Source organism: Bombina bombina, chromosome 3, assembly GCF_027579735.1.
Source record: "Bombina bombina isolate aBomBom1 chromosome 3, aBomBom1.pri, whole genome shotgun sequence".
Lineage (NCBI taxonomy): Eukaryota > Metazoa > Chordata > Amphibia > Anura > Bombinatoridae > Bombina > Bombina bombina.
The window spans coordinates 1,233,288,279-1,233,301,911 of NC_069501.1; positions in this window are offsets into that span (position 1 = coordinate 1,233,288,279).

Genomic DNA, 13,633 nt, shown 5'->3' on the forward strand with positions numbered 1-13,633 from the left:
TTAAAAAGCAAATCTCATACATTTTATACTATACAGTCCCTTTAAATATTTGAGATGCTGCTTAAATGTATGTGTTTGTTAAGACTTCCATGGAGTTACGTTGCTTTTTTAGTCAGTGCAGGGGTTGCTGCGCCTGCCATGTGTGGCGAGATGAGAATGAAGTCGATTTTCTGAATTCTGCACGCGTAAGTCCTTACGCTGTATATTAGATACTGAATTGCGCGGCAGTTCTATGTTAGTCTATGGGAGTAAAAAATGTGGCCGTCGGGTGAAATATACCCGCGTAACTTGTATGCTACGCGGTATATGTAATACCAAAATCGCGGAAAAAATGGCGGTGCTGGCTTTTGCGGGCGACGTCACATATGTAATCTTGCCCCAAGAGTGTAAGTTTTACAGAGGGGAGCAGGGGGCCACAGAAGTGAGGACGTTCCATGCTATCTTAAGGTCATTAAGGTACAGTGTTTTCAGGACAGCATGGGATATCCTTACGTTGTTAATAAGTTTAGGGCTTTAGCTGCGTGTATATTACAAAGCTTACCTACACACAATGCTTTATTTAAATCCGGGATGGCCAACTGGTGGCCTAGGGGCCACATGCGGCCCTCTGCACTAGTTTTTGTGGCCCCCGAGAAGAAGCAGAACTTAAAATGTGTGCCATATTTTTGTGGCCGCAGGAAAAAGGAAAACTAAAATGTGTGCTTTGTGGCTTCTGTGGGTGGGAAAACAACATATGCAGAACTCAAGAGAGCCCTCTGCAGGGGAGAGCAGCAGGCAGAGGGTACACTGCAACATAAATCTAGCCTCATTGGTCAGCTACTGATGTGGTGATGGGGGATATCTGTGGCACCTTACACATAACTAATATAAACACATATAAACATAAATCTAGCCTCATTGGTCAGCTACTGATGCGGTGATGTGGGATATCTGTGGCACCTTACACATAACTAATATAAACACATATAAACATAAATCTAGCCTCATTGGTCAGCTACTGATGTGGTGATGTGATGTGGGATATCTGTGGCACCTTACACATAACTAATAAAAACACACATAAACATAAATCTAGCCTCATTGGTCAGCTACTGATGTGGTGATGTGATGTGGGATATCTGTGGCACCTTACACATGACTAATAAAAACACACATAAACATGAATCTAGCCTCATTGGTCAGCTACTGATGTGGTGATGTGGGATATCTGAGGCACCTTACACATAACTAATAAAAACACACATAAACATAAATCTAGCCTCATTGGTCAGCTACTGATGTGGTGATGTGGGATATCTGTGGCACCTTACACATAACTAATAAAAACACACATAAACATAAATCTAGCCTCATTGGTCAGCTACTGATGTGGTGATGTGGGATATCTGAGGCACCTTACACATAACTAATATAAACACATATAAACATAAATCTAGCCTCATTGGTCAGCTACTGATGTGGTGATGTGATGTGGGATATCTGTGGCACCTTACACATAACTAATAAAAACACACATAAACATAAATCTAGCCTCATTGGTCAGCTACTGATGTGGTGATGTGGGATATCTGTGGCACCTTACACATAACTAATAAAAACACACATAAACATAAATCTAGCCTCATTGGTCAGATACTGATGTGGTGATGTGGGATATCTGAGGCACCTTACACATAACTAATAAAAACACATATAAACATAAATCTAGCCTCATTGGTCAGCTACTAATGTGGTGATGTGGGATATCTGTGGCACCTTACACATAACAAATAAAAACACACATAAACATAAATCTAGCCTCATTGGTCAGCTACTGATGTGGTGATGTGATGTGGGATATCTGTGGCACCTTACACATAACTAATAAAAACACATATAAACATAAATCTAGCCTCATTGGTCAGCTACTGATGTGGTGATGTGGGATATCTGTGGCACCTTACACGTAACTAATATAAACACATATAAACATAAATCTAGCCTCATTGGTCAGCTACTGATGTGGTGATGTGGGATATCTGTGGCACCTTACACATAACTAATATAAACACATATAAATATAAATCTAGCCTCATTGGTCAGCTACTGATGTGGTGATGTGGGATATCTGTGGCACTTTACACATAACTAATAAAAACACATATAAACATAAATCTAGCCTCATTGGTCAGCTACTGATGCGGTGATGTGGGATATCTGTGGCACCTTACACATAACTAATATAAACACATATAAACATAAATCTAGCCTCATTGGTCAGCTACTGATGTGGTGATGTGATGTGGGATATCTGTGGCACCTTACACATAACAAATAAAAACACATATAAACATAAATCTAGCCTCATTGGTCAGCTACTGATGCGGTGATGTGGGATATCTGTGGCACCTTACACATAACTAATATAAACACATATAAACATAAATCTAGCCTCATTGGTCAGCTACTGATGTGGTGATGTGATATGGGATATCTGTGGCACCTTACACGTAACTAATATAAACACATATAAACATAAATCTAGCCTCATTGGTCAGCTACTGATGTGGTGATGTGATGTGGGATATCTGTGGCACCTTACACATGACTAATAAAAACACATATAAACATAAATCTAGTCTCATTGGTCAGCTACTGATGTGGTGATGTGGGATATCTGTGGCACCTTACACATAACTAATAAAAACACACATAAACATAAATCTAGCCTCATTGGTCAGCTACTGATGTGGTGATGTGGGATATCTGAGGCACCTTACACATAACTAATAAAAACACACATAAACATAAATCTAGCCTCATTGGTCAGCTACTGATGTGGTGATGTGGGATATCTGTGGCACCTTACACATAACTAATAAAAACACACATAAACATAAATCTAGCCTCATTGGTCAGCTACTGATGTGGTGATGTGGGATATCTGAGGCACCTTACACATAACTAATAAAAACACATATAAACATAAATCTAGCCTCATTGGTCAGCTACTAATGTGGTGATGTGGGATATCTGTGGCACCTTACACATAACAAATAAAAACACACATAAACATAAATCTAGCCTCATTGGTCAGCTACTGATGTGGTGATGTGATGTGGGATATCTGTGGCACCTTACACATAACTAATAAAAACACATATAAACATAAATCTAACCTCATTGGTCAGCTACTGATGTGGTGATGTGGGATATCTGTGGCACCTTACACGTAACTAATATAAACACATATAAACATAAATCTAGCCTCATTGGTCAGCTACTAATGTGGTGATGTGGGATATCTGTGGCACCTTACACATAACTAATATAAACACATATAAACATAAATCTAGCCTCATTGGTCAGCTACTGATGTGGTGATGTGGGATATCTGTGGCACCTTACACATAACTAATAAAAACACATATAAACATAAATCTAGCCTCATTGGTCAGCTACTGATGCGGTGATGTGGGATATCTGTGGCACCTTACACATAACTAATATAAACACATATAAACATAAATCTAGCCTCATTGGTCAGCTACTGATGCGGTGATGTGGGATATCTGTGGCACCTTACACATAACTAATATAAACACATATAAACATAAATCTAGCCTCATTGGTCAGCTACTGATGTGGTGATGTGATATGGGATATCTGTGGCACCTTACACGTAACTAATATAAACACATATAAACATAAATCTAGCCTCATTGGTCAGCTACTGATGTGGTGATGTGATGTGGGATATCTGTGGCACCTTACACGTAACTAATATAAACACATATAAACATAAATCTAGCCTCATTGGTCAGCTACTGATGTGGTGATGTGGGATATCTGTGGCACCTTACACATAACTAATATAAACACATATAAACATAAATCTAGCCTCATTGGTCAGCTACTGATGTGGTGATGTGATGTGGGATATCTGTGGCACCTTACACATAACTAATAAAAACACATATAAACATAAATCTAGCCTCATTGGTCAGTTACTGATGTGGTGATGTGATGTGGGATATCTGTGGCACCTTACACATAACTAATATAAACACATATAAACATAAATCTAGCTTTATTGGTCAGCTACTGATGTGGTGATGTGATGTGGGATATCTGTGGCACCTTACACATAACTAATGAAAACACATATAAACATAAATCTAGCCTCATTGGTCAGCTACTGATGTGGTGATGTGATGTGGGATATCTGTGGCACCTTACACATAACTAATATAAACACATATAAACATAAATCTAGCCTCATTGGTCAGCTACTGATGTGGTGATGTTATGTGGGATATCTGTGGCACCTTACACATAACTAATAAAAACACATATAAACATAAATCTAGCCTCATTGGTCAGCTACTGATGTGGTGATGTGGGATATCTGAGGCACCTTACACATAACTAATATAAACACATATAAACATAAATCTAGCTTTATTGGTCAGCTACTGATGTGGTGATGTCATGTGGGATATCTGAGGCACCTTACACATAACTAATATAAACACATATAAACATAAATCTAGCCTCATTGGTCAGCTACTGATGTGGTGATGTGATGTGGGATATCTGTGGCACCTTACACATAACTAATATAAACACATATAAACATAAATCTAGCCTCATTGGTCAGCTACTGATGTGGTGATGTGGGATATCTGAGGCACCTTACACATAACTAATATAAACACATATAAACATAAATCTAGCCTCATTGGTCAGCTACTGATGTGGTGATGTGGGATATCTGTGGCACCTTACACGTAACTAATATAAACATCATTCTTGGCTTATTTCTCTGCCTATCTCACATCTTGGTGTGTTACCATTTTTACAAATTCCTTGCTGTATTTACATCTATATTTCCACAGCTCAAGTGATCCTAGCACTTGTATAATCTGTGTGCGCTAATTGCTGTTTGTCTGTGGATTATGCTCATCCCCTATTTGTGTAGCTTTTCCATCTCTCATTGTGTTTTATGTTTCTACTTTGCATTAAGGACGAGCAGTGACAAAATAAATTGGATTACTAACAATCAACTTGCATTAGTTGTCACAGAAACGTAGACAGGTAAATGACTATATTTATGTACTTAATGTTTTCATCCAATATTGACCAGGCAGAGTGGGATTTGCTGGGTGCGTCTAACAGCATTTTAGTGAAACAAACAGCTCATGCGCCCACTGACATTGCAGGAGATTAGATTTTTGCAAATTTTGCGAAACTGCTGTACATTACCCCTTTATATTTGCAAAGGATAACTCAGTTTTTATAAAAGTTTTATTAGGGCTCACATTAAACCTAGAGGACGGGGTCTCCCCCAATATTTATACTTTAACATTACATTAAAAGTTAAAGGGACAGTCTACACCAATTTTTTATTGTTTAAAAAGATAGATAATCCCTTTATTATCCATTCCCCAGTTTTGCATCACCAACACTGTTATATTAATACACTTTTCACCTCTGTGATTACCTTTTATCTAAGCTTCTGCAGACTGCCCCCTTATTTTAGTTCTTTTGTCAGACTTGCATTTTAGCCAGTCAGTGTGTTCTCATAAATAACTGGGAGTGAATACAATGTTATCTATATAGCACATATGAACTAGCACTATCTAGTTGTGAAAAAATGTCAAAATGCACTTAGATGGGAGGTGGCCTTCAAGGGCTTAGAAATTAGCATATGAACCTACCTAGGTTTATCTTTCAACAAAGAATACAAAGAGAGCAAAGCAAATTAGATGATACAAATAAATAGGAAAAAAATAAACAAAGGTATCCAAAATAAATAATTTAAACCTAAACTAATACCCCTATAAAAAAAAATCCCCCCAAAAATAAAAACACCGCTAATCTAATACCTGCGGTGGATTCTTTCACCACCCTGCCATTTTCAGAATCCACCTGGATGCGCTGCCAACATTCCTTTGAGGATGTGTGCGCAACTGGCGATGGACGCATTACAAACGCAATTATAGCATAGATATGCACTGTTTTGCAGTCCCAGGACACACCCCTTCAAAATCCTTTTGAATGTTGTTTATCTTCCTTTGCTAAAACCATTTAGGAATAGCTATAAACAAACTCCTGTACAAATCACAATGCTGCATACAGGAGTGTCAGGGTTGTGCATTCTATGGAGTGATCTCCAGTCTCTCTGGGTGAAGTGGAAATACTATAATTCTGAGAGTTAAAGGGACATTCCAGACAAAATTGGAATCCACAAGGATGCATTTCGGTTTTGAATAGAAGCATTTCTGTAATATATTATGTATTAGCAAAACTGCTTCTAATAAAAGCTAATGCTGTTTCAAAAGTGTATTTAAGTATGCACCGTGCACCAGCATTTTAAGCACTGCACTTGCTCTGAGAGCCTTGTACCATTTGAAATACGAAAAAAGACTGTTAAAAAGAAAACAATCAAGGGTCTGAACTGTCTATGACTAAGGCTAACATAGCTTAAACGCATCAGACTGCCCGCCTGCTATACATGAAACACTGAATCTAAAAAAAACAATTATAAAGCTAATTATAAACCCTATTGTCTGTCATTTACATTTTATCTGTACATATTAGATCATTCTTAATGATAGAACTTAAATGCTTCTTAAAATCTAATCATTGTGTATAATTTTAAAAAACGTATAAGGTTTTGATAACAATTTGTCAAATAACCCTAACTTCAACCTTGCAGAAGAAATAACAGTGACCCTTTGGCTGGATTATCCCTAGACTATTCAGGAATAACCTAGGATTAACAAAGTTGATTATATCTATATCTATGTTCAATCCTAGTGGCCGTCTGGTTTTTAATGTGAAGATCCAGAAAGCCTCCTTTTTGAAAAAGATATCTGTTCCTATCACCTCCCCTAGGTCTTCTAGGTACCCAGTCAATCACCATCCAGGAAAAATAATCTGTTGTTTGATTGTGTTCAGAGATAAAATGTTTCGAGGCCCCTGTTGCATTTCTGCCATTCTCTATATCATTCAGGTGTTTGCAGGGCCGCCACTAGAAATTTTGGGGCCCCTGACTCAACCATTGATCAGGGCCCCCCCCCCTTTGACATGTGCACTTTTTGTCCAAGTGACTAAAACGTATATGCACTTTATTCTTAGTTGTCTATTTACACTTGGAAATGTTGTAAAGGTAGTAACATACACACACACAGACACACTCACACTGAAATACACACACACACACTCACACATAAGGATTCACATATAGACACTCTAGCAAACACTCAAAGAAACTCAGACACAGACACCCAAACAGACACTCAGCACTTGTTTACATTGACCTGACAAGTAATGAGGTAAACTACAGTTTTGTAAAAAAAAAAGGAGATTTAGAAAAGAAAATATGGAGTTCTGATTATCTTTTTGTAAAGGAAGATGCCAACTAAATGATGACAACAGCATGCAGTGGCTGAAAGGAAGGGCCCTGAACTGGCTAAACAATAATTTAAAGGTTAAATGGTAGATTGGTGACTTCCGTAAAGGTCTCATTAGTCTCAAAGTCTGTAGAAAGATGTGAATAATCAGTAGTAAGGTCAAAATGCCCTAAAAAGGAACAGACAATGGACGGACGGACACACACACAACTCAAACTTGCACATACACCCAAGGAAACACCAACAGAGACAGCCTCAGAAAACACACAAAGACATACACGCACACACAGAGACACCCACAGAAAACACAAACATACACACACACGCACACACCCTCACAGAGGCATCCAGAGAAAATACACAAAGACAAACACACGCCCACCCTCACAGAGACACCCATAGAAAAAGCTCAAAGACATATGCACACACCCTCACAGACATCCACAGAAAATGCACAAAGACATACACACCCACCCTCACAGAGATACCAACAGAAAAAAAATACATACACACTCATAGAGACACAAACCAAAGACATAAACACAGACACCCACAGAAACACTCACAGGAGGAAACATTTATGCACATTGCATCCCCTAAATCAACAGTGTGTGACATGCATGATAAAAAAAATGCAGAAATTAAGAGATCACTTTTTAAAGAATCATATTTGTAAATGTGCAAACAAAAATAATTCTGTGAATTCAAAATTGTACATTAATGATCTGGGTAAATGGCTAGATGAAGAAAAGTACTTTTAAAAGGTTGACATATGTTTGTTTGATTTTTTTTCCCCATTTTCCCCACCCAAGAGCACCACTTCAAATATAGTGTACAAATGTTCCCATCTGACAGCTGTACTTGTGGATTTTGAAAATACTGTACTCTATATGGTCTTGGTGGAACCATTAGCTGTGGTACTCATACCATTAGTTCTGGTTAAATGCAGGATTTAAGCTTGTTGGTATGCATTTCAAAATTAAGTCAGCTGTAGAGTAAACTGAACAGTTTTAAGTTAACCTGTCTCATTTCCAACACTGAGCAATCTTAGTCTGAGAGTATAACATGTTATGCAGATATAAAAATCTTAGATAAAATGACTCCTTGTATCTGGAAAGTCCTTGCATAAAGGGGCAGTAATATAATGTAATATATATCATTTGTGTATTGAGGAGGAAATATTTCTATATGGTTTTAAATATAGAATTTCTACAGCATTGTCAAATAATCATAAATACACTGCTGCTAAAAAAATTTGTTTTTATGGACCCCTGGCCCCACCATACAACTACTACCACACTGAAGTTACAATCTTAAATTGCACAAAGAAATAAAAAACATTTGCTAAGTAATTCCTACCTCCTCTGTAATTGAAAGTGATCAGCCGTCTGACTCAGGCACACACTCCACAAACAAAGTGCCAAGTCTGTCTCACACTGTGCATAGTGGTTTAGTGCACACTCAGAAATCCTCTCAAATGCTAATACTTTACTCCTTGTAATAACATTTCCCATGCTCAATTAGCACTCTGCTGTAGTACCCACTGGTGGCTGCCAAAATGTAAAAAAAAAAAAAAATTTTTTTTTTTTTTTTTTTTTTAGTTCTTGCCTCATGGGGCCCCCCTAGCCCATTGGGCCCCTGACAGGAGTCACCCCTGTCACCCCCTAATGGCGGCCCTGGGTGTTTGCGTATACAAACCCTAACTTCACGTGAGATGCAACCTACGTATTGGAGGTTGCATCTGGTGTACCTAATCTGATAGATGACATGGTCATACCTACAATAAGCGCAAACCCTATGAGTGAAAAAAAGGTCCTACCTAAAAAAGGTCCTACCTTAAGCTGCGTAGTCACATGCCTTGCAGACTCGTGTCCTACAGCAGTAGTGTCCCTTATACCATCTGGTACATTTTTACAAACACACTCCCAGGTGGGCTGTATAAATGGATCATCTACAAAACATTTATGCAAAGAAAAATCTAGTGTACAATGTCCCTTTAATATACAGTCAAATATATATGATGACTGTGGTGCTTAAGTAACATTATATATATTTTTTTCCAGTGGAGAGAAGAGGATAGCATGAAAAAAAGTCATCTAAACAAAAAGGTGTTTTTATTTTTTGGTGGGGACCTACAAGTTTGACAGAACCATAGGCAGCTGCCTAATTTGCAAAACAGGACGGATTGGATTAGATTTAGGGGTACAGAATTTATATGTTTAACTTAAAAGTTACTGAAATGATAGGAAAGACACTGAAATGATGTGCCCATTCCACCCCAGCACTATTTATTTTAACATTTACAGTTTATTGCTTGATAATATTCCCAGCTGTGAGAGGCTGATATTTTGAAGAGTAAACTATCTAGCTGAGAATAAATACAACAAATATATATTAACATACACAAATACACCTAGAGACTACTTGGTTTAGAAAAGGCAGGTGCATAGCAAGGCCCTTATTAGAAGAGGAGTGCAAAAATATAAGCGCTATTGAGCACTTACATCGCTCATGTTAAATGAATAGCGCTCTTATTCTTGTGCTCATATTGAAGACTATACTGCTCTATGTGGCGCCTCTGTTTCTCCTTTTTAGATCTATTGAAGGTTAAAAGGTAGCACTCAAGGGGAAGCCTCAGATGCTAACAGCTGGAGTTCTGATCCTGCACTCATAAACTTCTATGGGCGCACTACAGTAAAAAACTCTTTCCTGGTTTTCTCTCGAGCGCCAACTGGAAGGTGCGCTATACAAAAGTGAGCTAAGCCACAGGTGTGTTACAAAATAGTTTAAACTTTTGTTCTTCACTTAGTAGAAAAAGTTATTTTTATTTAAATATAAATAATTATATATAGATAGATAGATATAAATGTTTTGATATATCTATATATCCATAGATAAATAACTTTTTTAACTAGGTGAAAACCAATGTTTGAAAATTGTATGGCATATGAGAAGATGTTGGACTGGGAAGGGCTCCAAAGTGTGTGAATATGTATATATATATATATATATATATATATATATATATATATATATAAAATGTATATATATATGTGTGTGTGCGTGAGTGTGGCTTTGTATGTGGGTATGTATTTATGTATGTATGTGTATATTTGTATGTGCACACATGCATACATACAAACACACACACATATGTATATATATATATATATATATATATATATATATATATACTGTATATATATATATATATATATATATATATATATATATATATATATATCTTTGAGCCCTTCCCAGACCAGTACCTTGTCATATACCATATAACTTTAAAAGACCTTTTTTTTACATTTATTTCAATAATAAACATATACTTTACTTTATTATATATATATATTTACATGTATATGTAATATGAGAGAAGCTTAGCTCACCTGCGCTAACCATTAAAAGCATAGGCTGCGCTAAAGAGATATCAGCCACACTAAACATTTTCTAGTAATTCTGTTTAACCATTCACTTGAAATACCAGATTGTGTGCTACAATATTGTCAGTGCCGTTCTATCAATAGTGCTCCACTTGTAGGGTGTGCCTCAGATGGAAAATAATAGAACTGCCCAGCAGCCACTAGATGGCAGCAGTCACAAAATAAGTGATAACAAACAGGTTCAATAAGTAAAATCTAAAACAGTTTTATAATACAAAGAATCTCAACCAGGGCAGCTGCACATTTTGTACCTGGGTGTAAATAAAAATATGTACTTTTATAAAACATTAATACATATGTTCAGTGACATAAACTACACTAAATGGTGTAAATATAAAGCAGCTTATCCCAAATTAATGCTTTGAATTGTCCCATCTGCTGTTAAAATGTGTTATAACAGCAATACAGTAATGCTGCAAACATTTATAGTTTTCTGAATGAAATCTGAAGAAACTGCAGTTAATAATAAGCTGTAAGGAAACAGACATAACACCTGACCAAATATATAGATATTAAAGAGCAATAAACACATTCACCTAGATTACGTATTGTGCGTTCGTGTTTTAACGCTGAAAAAAATTGCAATTTCTGCGTTAAAATTTCTGCCATTACAAGTCTTGTCGGTATAGCTGTACCGCAAACTTTTTAGCCTGTAACACAACGTCAGTTCCGCACACGTAAAAATTACATTTTTTCATGGGACTTCCATAGCGCAGCCATTACGAGTTTTCGCGGTGAAGCTAAAAAGCTTGCGTTTCAGTCTATACCGACAAAACCCGTTTCACAATCTGAAAGCAGTAGTTATGAGTTTTACGCTACAAAACTGTTACATAAAACTCATAACTAAACTGTCACAAAGTATACTAACACCCATAAACTACCTATTAACCCTTAAACCGAGGCCCTCCCGCATTGCAAACACTATATTAAAGTTTTTAACCCCTAATATGCCGCTCTCGACATCGCCGCCACTAATAAAATTTATTAACCCCTATTCCTCCGCTCCCCGACATCGTCACCACTATACTAAAGTTATTAAGCCCTAAACCGCTGTCCTCCTGCATCGCAAACACTATTTAAATATTATTAACCCCTAATATACCGTCCGCCCACATCGCCCCCACTATACTAAAGAAAAATCCTAACACTACTCTAAAAAATACAAACTAATTACAAAAAATAAAAAAGACTAAATTACAAAAAATAACAAACACTAAATAACAGAAATTATCAAAAATAAAAAAGAATTGCACCTAATCTAATAGCCCTATAAAAATAAAAAAGCCCACCCAAAATAAAAAAAACCTTAGCCTACAATAAACTACCAATATCCCTTAAAAGAGCCTTTTGTAGGGCATTGACCTAAGTTAAACAGCTCTTTTACCTGTAAAAAAATATAAAGACCCCAGTAAACAGTAAAACCAACCCCCCAAAATTAAAAAACCTAACTCTAACAAAAACCTAAGCTACCCATTGCCCTGAAAAGGGCATTTGTATGGGCATCGCCCTTAAAAGGGCATTTAGCTCTTTTGCATTGCCCTGGAAAGGGCATTTAGCTCTTTTGCGAATAGCCCAAACCCTAAACTAAAAAAAAACCCCACCCAAAAAACCTTAAAAATTCCTAACACTAACCCCCAAAGATACACTCACAGTTGCTGAAGTCCCGCTTGAAGAAACTTCATCCCGGCGGCTCCATCTTCATCCAGGCGGCTCCATATTCATTTAGGCGGCATCTTCTATCTTCATCCCGGCGGTGTCTTCTATCTTCATCTTGGCGGCGCAGAGCGGGTCCATCCTGAAGATATTCGGCGCGGAGCATCCTCTTCATACGGTCGCCGTCGTATACTGAATCTTCAATGCAAGCTACGCAATTCAAAACGGCGTCCCTTGCATTCCTATTGGCTGATTTGATTTTGGAAATTCAAAACAGCCAATAGGATGAGAGCTACTGAAATCCTATTGGCTGTTCAATGATAATTTAGTTTATTATTTTTTTGTAATGGTAGGTTTTTTTATTTTTTGTAAACTTAGTTTTTTAGTGTTTTTAGTGTAAGGCAGCTTAGGTTTTATTTGACAGGTAAGTTTGTATTTATTTTAACTAGGTAGTTAGTAAATAGTTAATAACTATTTACTAACTAGTCTACCTAGTTAAAATAAATACAAACTTACCTGTAAAATAAAAATAAAACCTAAACTAACTACACTATAACTATATAACTACGTTATATTGTAGCTAGCTTAGATTTTATTTCACAAGTAAGTTTGTATTTAGTTTTAAATAGGTATTATTTAATTAATAATTGTAATTTTAATTAAGCTCTATTTTAATTATGTTAAAGTTAGGGGGTGTTAGGGTTACGGTTAGGGTTACGTTAGGGTTAGGTTTAGGGGTTAATATAGTTTAATTTAGGTTGTTGCAATGTGGGGGGCTGGCGGTTTAGGGGTTAATAGGTTTATTTAGTGGTAGTGATGTGGGAGGCCAGAGGTTTAGGGGCGAATTGTGGGTGATGTTGGGGTGCAGGGGAATAGGGGTTAATAACTATAGTATAGTGGTGGTGATATCGGGAGCAGCAGATTAGGGGTTAATAGTTTTATTTATGTGGCATCGATGTCGGGGGCAGCAGATTAGGGGTGTTTAGACTCTGGGTTTATGTTAGGGTGTTAGGTTTAAACGTCATTTTTTCCCCCCATAGACATCAATGGGGCTGCGTTATGGTGAAAGCTTGCACGATCATGTCAAAACAGGGCTTGGATTGTGTGCGCTATGGAGCTCAACGCAACCATATC